Genomic DNA, 14,905 nt, shown 5'->3' on the forward strand with positions numbered 1-14,905 from the left:
AGCCAAAGACAGACATACAAAGCATAGCAATCTATACCCTGACAGAGACAAAAACCTACACAGCCTTTCACTGTAACCTCTTCCATGCCAGACAGAGCTCTTGAAAGCAGATGCATGTAACACACTACCTAGAAGCACTCAAAGCAAGGTAATGGCAATTACGATTTCAGAGACCAAATGCATAACTCCCTCACAGCTACAAAGCCTGGGAGATGTATTCTGTGCTTGTACAAATATTCATATAACACGCACACACATATATATATATATATATATATACACACACACACACACAATTTGTGCTACTGCAGTATTTGAAAGCCTTTCAACCACCAATAAGGTGTACCTGGGGTAATTAGTATTGGAGGGCGATAGGCCTTGGGGGATTGTGGAAGGACAGTCTGTTCAGAGCAAGAAGGGTCATAGAGCAGCAGGAGCTTGGCACTGCTAGGAGATAGAAACTGAGGATTGGGACATGGAGAGCCTGGTGTGAACTGGTGAGAGGGGGAAAAGCAGGGGACAACGATCAGAAAGAAGAGCAGAGAAAGAGGGTAATGTATATACAAATACAGGAGGCAAATTATGGGAACTACAGGTTGCAGGAGCAGAGGTAGTGGAAAGATTGAAATAGATATTAGACAGGAAGTGCTGGACTTTTTGGCAAGGTCAGGAAAGAGATGAGGCTTATAGAAGGGGACATTAGACATAAGGGAGGGTACTATTAAAGTGGAAAACTTAATGTGCATGCAGAATATGAGCTAGCGGAATATGACCGAGCAACAGACCAGGTAGAGAGTAGCATGAGAAAGTACAGGGACATTGTGATATAAAGATTCTGATAAACAATAACATAAAGGAAGGCAGAATGTGTGAGGACGAGATAAGGAACATGTGAGGTTAGAAAAGATGCAAGGTAAACACCCCAAAAAAAAAAAAAACACGAAAAGAGATGGAATATATATATATATATATATATATGAAAAGGGGAAAATCTGATTAAGGGAGTGTGGGTAGAAATACAGAAAGAACTGATGAAAGAGCAGAGATACAAAGGAGACTAATGGAAACTGAGTCCCGATCACTGTCACCTTGGATTATCACACTGCTCAAATAACACTCTGTATACAAATTCCAGAAACAGAGTACGCACACATACACAAACCCACTGTCTGCTATGTAAAGGCACCCGCTTCTACCCATTCTCTCATACTGAAAACACAAAAAACTGTTTTTGGACAATACACAATTTATGAGAAATCCTTATTTACAATAAATAGTTTTAACCGCCGAGGGTGGTGGTAGGGCTTTAACATATGCAAGTTCAGTGCAGCCGGTAGATGGGGGACAAAGGGTGTTGGTGCAGGATTGGGGGTATGTGAGGGAAAGGGATTGGATTGTTTAACCCTTTCCTCCTTAACAGAGGTGCCAAGGCATTTCAGGCCACTCGGCTCACATGGGAATAAGAGATCAGACTTTCCACCCTGCCGCATTCCCTACCTCCCCCCTCACATACTCCCCATCTCCGCATAATTTTTTTTTTATACATTTTAAAACATTTAAAAAAAATTCTTATGTACAATTTTTGCTGGTTTTGTGAAGAGAAACTAAAACAAAAACAAAAAAAAATAACAAAAACACAAATTTCTTCTTAGGGGAGGAACTGGAGGGGAGGAGGTTCCAGAGCTCAGGGAGGAGAGGGAGCGCACTCATGATGTAGGTGGTGCAGGCTCAGAAGGGGATCCCACGGCATTTCTTCTGGCTTCAGTGGAGGGGAAGGGTCTCAGCTGTGGAATCAAGAGAGAAAGACGTATTAGGCTGAAGACTAAAAACAATGTCAATAATACAATTCGCACAGAAGCAGGAAGAGACGAAAAAAGAAAGGTGCAAAATGTGTATAGTGAAAAAAAAAAAAAGAAAGACAAAAAAAAAAAAAAAAGACCTGACTCGTGGGTCTAGGTGGACGTGCACCTGAGTACCATATTCTTAGTGGAATAAGGCTGGATGACAGCAGTTAGTTGGGCAGCATACAATATCAGTAGTTGAAATCAATGGAAGGGTTAAGTATGGCAATGCTAGATTCTTATGTCAAGCCACCTGATAGTCCTGCTAAAGCTTCAACAGTACTAGAAGATTCCAGTGAAGTCAATGGTGATCATAGGTAGGTTGCTAAGATACATCTGTGAAGCTCTCTGAGAACTATACTGAATCATGTACAATTTTTAAACACACATACACCATTACTGAGGGTGTTAAACAAGTTGTTGCATTAAACCCAGTAACTGTATTTAACAGCAATTGTCCCTGGAAAATCTTGAAAGTAGTATGGTGTTCACGACTGCAATATCAAGGTGGTTCAACCCTTTCATAAAGGCAAGGAGATAGATAAGGAAGGGTCGGTACTGGAAGAATACAGGGCAGCACGGTGGTGTAGTGGTTAGCACTTCTGCCTCACAGCACTGGGGTCATGAGTTCAATTCCCGACCATGGCCTTATCTGTGTGGTTTGTATGTTCTTCCTGTGTTTGCGTGGGTTTCCTCCCGGTGCTCAGGTTTCCTCCCACACTCCAAAAACATACTAGTAGGTTAATTGGCTGCTATCAAAATTGACCCTAGTCTCTACCTGTCTGTCTGTCTGTGAGTGTGTGTCTATATTAGGGAATTTAGACTGTAAGCTCCAATGGGGCAGGGACAGACATGAATGAGTTCTCTGTACAGCACTGCGGAATCAGTGGCGCTATATAAATAAATGGTGATGAATACAGAATGAAGGTAAACAAGCTGTTTGCATGTACACAGGGCTGTTGTGTCTCCAATGACCAATTACAGAATACTTTCTGAATATAATATGTTCCACAGTGGGCGATGCCCAACTACTAAGCACAGATAAATGACAGACACTTCAGCCGAGTTTTAAGGACAATTTTGTGTTTTGGTAGAACACCCAAAATAATGAGAAATCAGGAAATTAAAATGGCAGCTTATTTGTTGTGTTACAATATTAAACATAACACCTGGGGTAGTAGCAACATAACAATATGTTTAGTAAAAAAATATAACAAACAATTGTACTTATTTCACTATGAAAATGGTTATAGTTTCTCCTCAGCATGCAGTATCTTCATCTACCCAGCAGATGTCTCTAGTCTAATCAATTTCTTTAGAGCACATTTGGCACACGGCTCAGTATCACACAGCAGTAGACACGGCAACATTTTTTTTTTTATTAAAGCGGTGGGAATAGCATAAATTTTATTTTTTTACTTAAGATCAAAAATTTACTTTTTTTCAGAATTGCTGAATCAAGTATTAATTCTACACCTTCTAGACTTCTTCCTCTCCTGAAACTTAACTGTGAAAAGAAAACCCCAGGCCAGCAACATGTCTAAATTACGAGTGTGTATACTACCCACTACAAACGCTGTCACATTTAGCCATATTTCTTTAAGGTAGTCCCAAATGGTGAGAACCAGGTGTTTGGCTTAAATCTGTTCTTTAAGGGAGGAGTCAAATAAATCAAATCACAATGCAATCATGCATTTCTGGTCAGCACATGAAACCATGTATACATTGATATAATCATTAGACCAATTGGGGGCCAAAGCAATGTCAGCCATCTTGGTTAAACATTACCATCTTGGGGGGGAGTCAATCCAGCCCGAGCTGCCTCGCACGCCATTTATAGGGCAGCACGGTGGCTTAGTGGTTAGCACTTCTGCCTCACAGCACTGGAGTCATGAGTTCGATTCCCAACCATGGCCTTATCTGTGTGGAGATTGTATGTTCTCCCCGTGTTTGCATCGGTTTCCTCCCACAATCCAAATACTGGTAGGTTAATTGGCTGCTATCAAATTGACACTAATCTGTCCGGGTGTGTGTGTGTTCGGGAATTTAGACTGTAAGCTCCAATGGGGCAGGGACTGATGCGAGCGAGTTATCTGTACAGCGCTGCGGAATTAGTGACGCTATATAAATAAATGATGATGATGATGATGATTTATATGTAGTGAATGCCTGGGGAGCTATTCAATTCCTGGACTCATGGTTCTCATTATAGGAAAAAGGGCTCAATTACACAAATTCTTTGCTTATACCACCATTACTCACTTAACTTGAAATAATTTGATTATTTCCATAATAAACTTCAGACAAATTTTTACACTCAAATTTTCCTCAGTCATTTATAAAGTTACAAAGGAAATTTACAACAATTCTCAGAGCTAAATTAAGCACCTATAGGTACAGTCAAGTCCAAAATTCAGACAAATGCTTGCTTGCAATCTATATTGCCCAATAAATAGAAACAAACCTATAGTAACATAGGGAACACTGAAATGTTAGTAACACAACCAAAGGTGACACCACCAGCTATGTTGTGTAGTGTTCAGAAAAAGGGTGTCTATTGCAAGGGTTAATGTTTACATATACATAGGAGTTTGAAAAAAAACCATAGGATTTACGAAAGGTTGAACTTGATAGACCTTATTGTGATGTGGCACAGGAGGGCTAAACAAAACCTTCAGCAAATTACATAAACTAATTGCTTACATATACAAGTGGCCATGGCTGGTGTAATATGTAAAAAGGCGCACTTGTCCTGGGCATTCTAGTTCTATAACTCAGATGGAGGAATGGTCTAGAGTCTAAATAGGCCCTTCGTATACTAGGAACCCCCAACCATGAAATCACATATTTCATACAATTGTTTTGCTCAAGGAAACCTAAATGTGCCTGATGAGTTTAGTAAGAAACAGAAAAAAGTAAAGTTATCCTCAACATTATCCTGTTCTTAGTCATTAGACTAAACTAAATTAAGTTTAAACACTAGCCTTAACTAAAAAAGGAAACATCTTCAGTATTGCAGGACCACTAAAGCTAAAATATAAGCTTGACATATACAAATATTCTATGTACCTGGGTGCAAGCAATTGTCATATTTTAGAGAGTTCAGAAAGGAAGTTAAGTGCAATGTCTTCAATGGGATTACAAACAGGGAGATCAATGCATTAGGGAAGATACACTATTTGAATGAAAAAAAGCAAAATGTAAATCCTGATTTTTTTTATTTTATTTCAGTGTTCAAACCTTCCCACCTCAAAAGTTAAATGGGACACACAGTACTGCACAGCAATGACAAGGGACAGTGTAAATATGATGGGGTGATCAGGGATAACTACTTTACTTCCTTTATATACAGTTATAAGTTTACATAACATGGCAACTGAATTTGCTTTAACTAGAGTTGCTTACATTTACAAAAATATCTAGAAAAAAATGTAATATACAATTATATTTTATTTTTACTGAAGAGCATCTGTTGTCTACGCAAAATGGAGGCAGCCAGTTTCTGGGCTGAACCAATGAGAATGCAGCTTATCCACTACAAACCAGTGACATAACTTTAAGACAAATATTCATGAGAAACCATTAAATTAGCTGTATTCAGACAAAAATTATTTCAACCCCACTGCCCCCCCTCAGAAAAAAGGCTGCCTCTGTTGTGTTTAGATGAGCTCAATTTATTTAAATCTACGTATGCCCAAAACACAAAAAATTGATGAGCAGATGTTCAACAGGTATGAATGTGAATACCAAAGTGGGGGGTGAAATAAATTGTAGCTAATCTGCCCACAGCAGTACAGATTATTTCATTATGAAATAATAAGTAAATTGATCTTGTAAATCTACTTGTGAGATTATGTTCGGAAGGACTGGGCTGCAGGTGACAGCTACAATGTCACAAACCAAGTTAGGAAATTGAGAAGTCTCCCAACAGCACCAAGCAGTGATTTGAGGCACTTTTCAAACTGCTGCAAGAAGATTGTGGTGTAAAATGTACCTATCAAAAACAAACATCACACATCCAACGTCTATTGGGATACAATTCTATTTTTCGATCAGGGGGATACGAATACATTTTGTTAGAAAACGCTGTAGGGTAAAGTACACCAATCAAATTAATATATTCTATCTTTATATGCTATTTCAGACCTTATCTAATTAATTAAATGCACATTAAAAGTGCTTTGATAAACATAAGCCCTAAAATTTGGGACTATAATCTCACCACTAAATTTACATGGTTTTCATGTGTGAACGGAGTGAAAAATGCATGGAGAAGAAAACTATTACCAGTGACTCTAGCCAGTCGCATTGTTATGCAAACTGTTTCGCTGGTTATGTTTGACGTCAAATTTGTAAGTCTGATGCTGCAGTTTGTTTAAATATCTTTAATGGAGTCAGAGACAATCCATATCTGTTATTGTTTTGATTACTTTTTCTATTACCTGTACAGGAAAAATAAGAACATAAATATGGACGTGAGCATATAGCCTTTAGTAGGTATTAATATGTGCCAGCTACCTCTAATATGAGACAAATATCCTCAATTTTGTCATCTGAAATTTTTGTGCCCATCAGTTCTTATTTTACAAGTACCTCTAAGGAATTAAAAATGTATTGTGCTGACCTAGCTATGTCCCCAATAATATCATAGCCTGTTTTACCCAAGTTGCAGGTAGCAAAAGAAAATGTACATATATTAGGGCTATATATCTAAACATACGGACATACAGACACATGTGGAAAATAGAAAGTACATGCTCTTTTTTTTTTTTTTTACATATCAGGACAAAATATAGTCCTCACCATGTCCTAAAATTTGATCAATGTAATCTTGTACCAAAACACACATATTTTACTTTGTCATTATTTAATCAACAACTAAACCAACATGAAGAAGCCATGTGTGAAAAAGTACACCACTGTAATTGCTGCCTGATAGGAGGTTCTTATGACGATATGCTCCCAGACATGGTGCTGTGCATTAAGACCAAACAACTCGCATTGTTCCAGAAGTCCTATGTATGTTCAGATGCAAGTCTGCACACCTAAGCCATTTGTTTTCTCCTGGCCATCCTTCCATGAAAGCCATACAGATGTTTTTATGATGACAGTCAAGAACTTTAAAGTGCACTTGATTAAGCATTACCTGGCTCATATTACCTACAATGCAGATATAAATGCACACATTATACTGTATTTAACCAATCTAGGTAGGATGTGCTCCAAAACTTCCACTCAACTTAAAACACATAGGGCCTGATTCATTAAGGAAAGTTAAGCAAAAGAACGAGTAAGTTTTCTGGACACAACTATGTTACAATGCAAGGAGTACAAATTAGTTTTTTCATGTTGCACAATACTTGATAGCTTATTTGTACTGAAATTTAAAAGTTGATAAAGGACATGCTTTACCCCAACTATAAATCTGCCATCAAATTCTAAGCCAGCATAGGCAGACAATGAATAGGTCTCAAAACCCTGTCAATGGGACTTTGCTACTTTACACCCATGTACAAAAAAGATCAGTATCAACCCTTCCGAAGTTCATATTTCACAGGCAGAGAGACATCTGTAAAAAAGATGGTGTATGCGCAAGTAGTGTAAAATTTCTTATTTCAAAGTATCCCCTTACAGAGACACAGGACACAAACAAAATTAAAATCAAAGTAACAGTTTATCTTTATATGGACAAAAACAATGCAAGGAGTGCTAAGGAGTTTAATGTTCTGATAAGGTGGAGACCCAAAACAACCAAAAGAAACCACCCACTGCCATCAGCAAAGAGTCCTTCTGCTGCTAGTCCAGATGAGAGATCCTAGCCTCCACTCACAAACCAACACTTGCTCTCCATGTACAGTTGTTACTTAACAAGAAGTAGTCTAGAGTGGAGGGTTGAAGGAGGTGGCCCAGGTTTTGCAGGAATATAGATGCCTTAGACCAGGGTTTCCCAAACCCAGTCCTCCGGGCTCCCCAACAGTGCATGTTTTCCATATCTCCTTGCTGGAGCACAGGTGTATTCATTACTGACTGACACATTGTAACAGATCCACAGGTGGTCCTAATTATGTCAGATGTGATTCAGAAAACCTGCACTGTTGGGGAGCCCTGAGGACTGGGTTTGGGAAACCCTGCCTTAGACTAACATGTCTAGGAGTCCCATTTTCTAGTATCTGAAAGGATTCATAGAGCTTTAACCAACCCCCCTTGGGCATTCAATTGTGTCTGGGATTGGTTCAGTAATTTTCAGGAAATCACTTTAGAATGTTTTAAGCCTGCATTCTTATACTGCATATACATTCGGTTATCACTTTATTAGGTACACCCGCTTGCTAATACAAATATCTAAAATCAGACAATTGTGTGCAACTCAATGCATAAAAGCATGCAGACATGGTCAATAGATTCACTTGTTGTTCAGGCCAGATCTCCTAGGAATTTGCACACACCGCAGTCTACAGAGTTTACAGAGAATGGGGCATAAAATGAAAAAACATCCAGTGAGTGGCAGTTCTGTAGGAGAAAAAATGCCTGGTTAAGGAGAAGTCAAATGAGAATTGCCAGGCTGATTCAAGATGACAGGAAGGCGACAACTCAAATAATCATGCGGTGCAACAAAAGTGCTATGCAGAAGGCAGCACCAGTTTCCACTCCCATCAGTAAAGAACAGGAAACTAAGGCTACAGTGGACACAGGCTCACCAAAATTGGACAGTTGGAGAGTGAAAAAACATTGCCTAGTCTGACAAATCTCTAATTCTACAGCAACATGCAGCTGGTAGTGTCAGAATTTAGTGTAAATAATATGAAACCGTGGATCCATTCTGCAATGTGCCATCAGTGCAGACTGGCAGTGTAATAGTGTGGGGAAAGTTTTCTTGGCATCATTAGGCCCCTTAATAATGACTGAAAATCATTTAAATGCAACCGTTTACCTGAATATTGTTGCTTATCATGTTCATCTATTTATGGCCACAGTCTACCCATGGCTACTTCCAGCAAGATAACATGCCATATTACAGAGCAGAAGTCATGTTAAGCTGGTTCTAAGAACAAGACAATGAGTTCAGTGTACTCCAATGGCCTCCAGTCACCAGATCTCAATCCAACAGAGCACCTTTGGGATGTGCTGGAACGGGACATTTTTAGCATTTATGTACAACAAACAAATCTGTAGCAACTGCAAGATACTATCATGTCAACATGGACCAGAATCTCTGAGGAATGTTACCAGCAGCTTGTTGAATCCATGCCAAGAACATTTCAAGGTATTCTGGGGTCACGGGGCAGTCTTACCCAGTACTCGAAAAGTGTACCTAATAAAGCAGCCACGGAGTGTTTTTTGCAATATTAGAAGGATTTCTAAAATGGGGAAAAAAGCTGCAGTGCATAGCGATGTTGAAACACTCTACATCTCCAACTTGAAATTAACCTTATGACAATGAACGCAATTCATAGCCGACACTTGCAACTGCCTACGACTTGAAGGGACGAACAGGAGAAGAAAGGGCCAGATGAACATTGGCAAAGTAAGGGTGTGCCTACGCAGATGCGGCCTAATTCAAGCCTAGGATTTCTAGAGTGCACTTTTTTTTTTTTAGCTATATCATTTGCACCAGCTACAGGGCAGGTGTAAGTACCGACTGATAGTGATGAAAACTAGGCATGTATGCCACTAGATAGAAAAGAACATTTGTATGCAAGCAAGAGAATATAAAAATGCATTGTATGTACAGTACGTATTAACGTCCTAATTTATGTATTTAATGTAAAAAAAAAAAACATTTTTACTAAAGGTTATATTATTTATTTTTTTGCATGCATTCTGATGGGACTTTATATTACATATTCGCATGTGGTTATCCTGCACTGTGTTCTGTCTTAACATATGACCAAGCAATGTTTAAACAGAGCAAACTTCATCATCAGCTATTTATATTGCACTACTAATTCCGCAGCGCTGTACAGAGAACTCATTCACATTAGTCCCTGCCCCATTGGAACTTACATTCTAAATTCCCTAACATATATACACACACAGACAGACAGAGACTAGGGTCAATTTGATAGCAGCCAATTAATCTACCAGTATGTTTTTGGAATGTGGGAGGAAACCAGAGTATACGGGGGAAACCCACGCAAACACGGGGAGAACATACAAACTCCACACAGATAAGGTCATGGTCGGGAATCGAACTCATGACCCCAGTCCTGTGAGGCAGAAATGCTAGCCACTAAACCACTGTGCTGCCCAACAAGTGCCATGTCTAGACTCAAGTGCTGCAAGGCTTTTTTTTTTTTCTTACACCAAGAACCAAATTGAAACAGATCTTGAGATGCACATGGATTTGAATACAGTTGGAACTAAGTTCTGTGCTCGTTTTCTCAAAGATAGTTGCATGCAGGTTGCGAACATATGAATCAGATCCGAGGGGGTCTAGATTTGACTGGAGAAGTACTAAAAATGATCATGCAGTGTCAAGTAGCAGACAGCCATTTATGCTAGACTGTATAAAATGCATTGAAACACAATTACCTCACTTTTCAAAATCAATTTGATTTACAGCAGTGTGGTATAGTAATGGGTAGTTTGCCAATTTGCCAATTTGTTTAGAATTATATAATTTATTTATAATCTGAATACAATGTGATATATCAATGTTATTCTTATAATCTAAGGTGGAGAGGGTTAAAGAATTTGAGGCCTTTATGTCTCTAATGAAAATAACTAACTTGAAGTTTACCCATACATGCGATTGGAAAATTATTTTTTTTGATCTCACTCTGTATAACAGTAATTCTGCAGAAACGCTGTGTTTTGATACTTCATGAAAAAAATCTATACTAAAAGCAACCTGCATTATGATAGCAGTGATTTAAACAGTTAAAAATAAGTACTCTTCTCTGGTTTCTAGGGTCAAATTGAACTATTTTAAAGCAATGGTTTATATGACTAGATTTGAGAAATATGGCAGGTAGGAGTGAGGTATTTGGATCAGACAAGAGTGCTCCAAAGTGCGTTAAAAACAAAAAACAAAATTAAAACATTTGTGTCCTTTTATTACTGAACACATCAGAATAAAGTACTAAACACTCAAACATATTCAACCTGGAACTGATTTTAGATGATATATTCCTAACAAACATCTCATGATTTTAAAAGACATTTATAAATAAATAATTTAAAAACATATTTGACACCTAGTCCCCTGGAGAATAAGAATCTGTTTAAAAATAGATGGAACAAAGACAATGGAAAATATACATGTAATCAAATGTAATGTCTATGACCAAGGTTATATTTTCACGGTATATAAATCAAAACTTATGTTTTATATTTATTGGAATGTGACTGTGGTAAGTACATTTTTTCAACAAATAGCACTAAAACCGGGGATCGAAGAACACATTTGTAATATAAGAAAAACATTAAAACTTAGTGTTCATAGATACGTTATGCCTTTTGATTCAGATCTCCAATGTCTTTGTTTTAAAGCTATAGAACATGTTGATAGATAGAAGAGGTGGAGGTAGATTACTCAAGTAGGAAAACCTATATTAGAAAGCTATGATTAATTTGTCCCAAAAAGTTTAAAAAACAGTTTGAGAAATTATCCTATTTGATCTCTCCATGAAACCCAAATTGTTATTAATCAAAGCGACTTTCTACTTGTGATATGCTAAATAATATCTAACATTTGGATGCATTAGATATTGTGTTTTCATATTGAATTGTGAAACTGTTGTTTTAAACAATGTTGATTGTCGATCTCAGATTTTGTGGCTACACCTCTCTGACCAAAGTCTGTGTGAGAAAATGCTTTGTGACATGGCATATGCGATATTTACATGTGACAAAGTATTGATATATATACGAGAATGGAGGGTAGAACGCCTCATATGGACTTGTAGCACAGGGGCATTAACAAGTGGCAGCAGGTGTTACAGTTCTTCTGGTCATTTCACCTTACCAGAATGGAGCCTCCTTGACACTCCTGTTTTTGGCTATATATAAACAGTTACTCAATTTCAATCATGTAAAATATTCTGTGTGGTCTCCATTAGGGGCCAATCTGATAATATGATTTTACATTATTTGTGCCCCCTACATCTTTGTTACTATACAAATACACAACTGAAAACATCAATATAAATCCCTTTAATAGCGCATCAGGTTACCATATGTAGCCAATACAGTCTGTATGCCCTGTGGCATACATACCAATCTCTGGAATTATACAAGAGGGATGCAAAAGAAAGTCACTCATCTTACAAGTGAGTAATGGTGGTGGAAAATGTTTCAGGTGTTTTTCAAATTTGGTGACAAAGGAGGCCACGACATATGAACAACATCAGCGTCATGCTCATCAAATCATAGGTCGACCACACTTGCCCTGTGGATGGGAAGCAGGCTGTCCTTACATGTGGAAAGTTGGGATACAAATACGATTAACATGGTCACACCATACCCTTACTTATCAATTAGCATTGATCTTGCCTTCTAAAGGAATGACTGCACAAACGATGACAGGAAAATGCGATCCACAACATTACAGAACCACCAGAATCCTTTAATGTTGGAAACAAGCACTTATGGCTGTTTCTTATGTTTGTGCCACACGTGCACTCATCTGTTTATCAAATATGAAGGTGGATTCATCTGACACTATCACCTTTCTCCACTGCGCTGTGGTACATTGCCTATCCTCTTTGCACCACTGGACTTGCAAACATGCAATGCTACGGGTGGTCAGCAGTTTATGCACTGGAATCAGACTACTTTATTAGAACTCTGGAGTGCTCCTCAGACCATTTTATAAAAATGGCTGCTCACACAAGTTGAAATTTGCAATCAATTGTTCTGCAGTTGCTCGCCTGTTTTTCACCATTCTGGAGTATGCACTTACACCAACGGTTGTCCTTCACTATTGATGTCTCTTTCGCTCAGACCTCCATACAGACATCAGTTTAGACACTGCTGCTTGACATACTTTTGTAGTTATAAGATCAGCAGAAATGGTGACTATCATTTTAAAGTGCAGTGTATGAACTAAGATAGGGGATAAAGCCCATGACTTGCTGTTGTATATAGTGTGTGTACCAATTAATATGGATGTACGAGGGAGACACACAGAGAGACACAGAGACACACACACACAGAGCGAGAGAGACACACACACACACAGAGCGAGAGACAGACACAGAGAGAGACACACAGAGAGACAGACAGACAGACAGACAGACAATATATATATATATATATATATATATATATATATATATATATATATATATATATATATATATATATATATATATATATATTATATATGGACTGATTCATTAAGAAAAGTAAGGCCAAAAATTGAGTAAGTTTTCTCCAGGACAAAACCATGTTACAATGCAAGGGGCGCAATTTAGTTTATTATTTTTGCACATAAGTTAAATACAAGCCGTTTTTTGTTTTTTCATGTAGCACACAAATACTTGATAGTTTTATTTTACAACGAAATTTAAAGTTGATCTAGGACAAATTAGGTCTTTGACTAATATCTGGATAAGGGTAGGCTCACATTTAGCAAGTGGTTTGAGGCTAGTAGGTTACTTTGTTTTTTGTTTGACCTATGGTCATCTTGGTAAAGCAAATCACTTACAAAATAATATATAGGGGACATACCTTTAAGACCCATACTTTCGCTAGTAGTCAATAGAGCTATATAGACTAAAAAAAAACAAAAAAAAAAAAACTCCTGTAACTGTCACTTTTTTGTGAGGCAATTTGATCATTACGTGCTCTCATCAGTAGACAGAAACCTATCATTCATGTTATCATTTCTGTTTTGCTCCTTTTTATTTTACAAGAAACTATTGTATTATATCTTTGTATGTCATTTTGTTATCTTCAGCATTAAGGATTTATTTTCACATTGGCATAGTGGTTAGCACTTCTGCCTCACAGCACTGTTGTCGAGTTCGATTCCCGACCATGGCCTTATCTGTGTGGAGTTTGTATGTTTTCCCTGTGCTTGTGTGGGTTTCCTCCCACACTCCAAAAACATACTGGTAGGTTAATTGGCTACTATCAAAATTGACGTGTGCGTGTGTTAGAGAATTTAGATTGTAAGCTCCAATGGGGCAGGGACTGATGTTAACAAGTTCTCTGTGCAGCGCTATATAAATAACTGATAATGATTTTCAATATTAGATTAAACTTTAGTTTAGGTCTCTGTCTTCTTAAGAATTCACGTGTCAGGCTTGGTATTAGAATGCTAGTTGAAATAGAGGCGATCATTCAGTTTATGATCACTCTGATGAAAGTAAATTGTGATAGATTAGTTTAAAGGGAGAACCGAAGGCGGCGACAGAATTGATAAAGACAAAAGTTAGTGTGTGGCATATACAGGGAAAGTTTTTATAATTTTAAACAGACCAGTCGGTTGGTCTTGATTAACCATTCGCCACAGATTTTACGCAGGCTCAAGTGTGCTAGATCATGACAACCTTATTTGTTATTTAGATTTCATTGTGTTTTAATAAAGTATTTGTGTTTTTCTGCCATAACTAAATATTAATCTCCTGTATTACAGACATACAAATGTATAGTGGGGTCATTCAACATCAAATCAACACAATTTTAGAGAAAAATTCTACCTTATATTCAATTAAATTTAGTATAATAAATACTGCCATGGGTGTAAAGAAAACACCTAAATCTTAGACTAATATGTGCACTGGTTCTGAAGTTATATGCCTTTAAAGTTACACTTTTTTAACCAAAAACTTGCTTTTACCATTTTTTAAAATGTAATTTGCAGCTCCCCTGATTGAGCTAGAGAGTTGGGCAAGGTCTCATTCTGAAGCTCTTTTTATGAGTTTTCATAGGATATATGACAGCATCAGGTTTCAATAAAAATTAAAAATAAGTTCAAAATTCAAAATTTTGATTCTCAAAAAACCATTTTTGAAAAACATCTAAAAAATTGTTCACACTGTTAATTAATCCCCAAACTTTTATTTTGGGATCATCTGCTATAACCGCTTCCATTTTGGACAGTTTGTTACAATAAT

The 14,905-nt window shown here is 37.6% G+C and overlaps 1 protein-coding gene across 4 annotated transcripts in view; it reads right to left on the reverse strand.

Annotated features, from left to right (window-relative positions):
* Nucleotides 1-1,228: 1,228 nt before the first annotated feature.
* Nucleotides 1,229-14,905, reverse strand: part of AHDC1 (AT-hook DNA binding motif containing 1) — a 70,444-nt gene continuing 56,767 nt past the window's right edge. For all 4 annotated transcript variants that reach the window (XM_075195811.1, XM_075195813.1, XM_075195810.1 and 1 more), the window contains one exon: nucleotides 1,229-1,784. The gene's annotated coding sequence lies outside the window, so the exon portion shown is untranslated. The remainder of the gene's footprint in view (nucleotides 1,785-14,905) is intronic.

The sequence above is a fragment of the Mixophyes fleayi genome, chromosome 2, assembly GCF_038048845.1.
Source record: "Mixophyes fleayi isolate aMixFle1 chromosome 2, aMixFle1.hap1, whole genome shotgun sequence".
In the NCBI taxonomy this organism is placed as follows: domain Eukaryota; kingdom Metazoa; phylum Chordata; class Amphibia; order Anura; family Limnodynastidae; genus Mixophyes; species Mixophyes fleayi.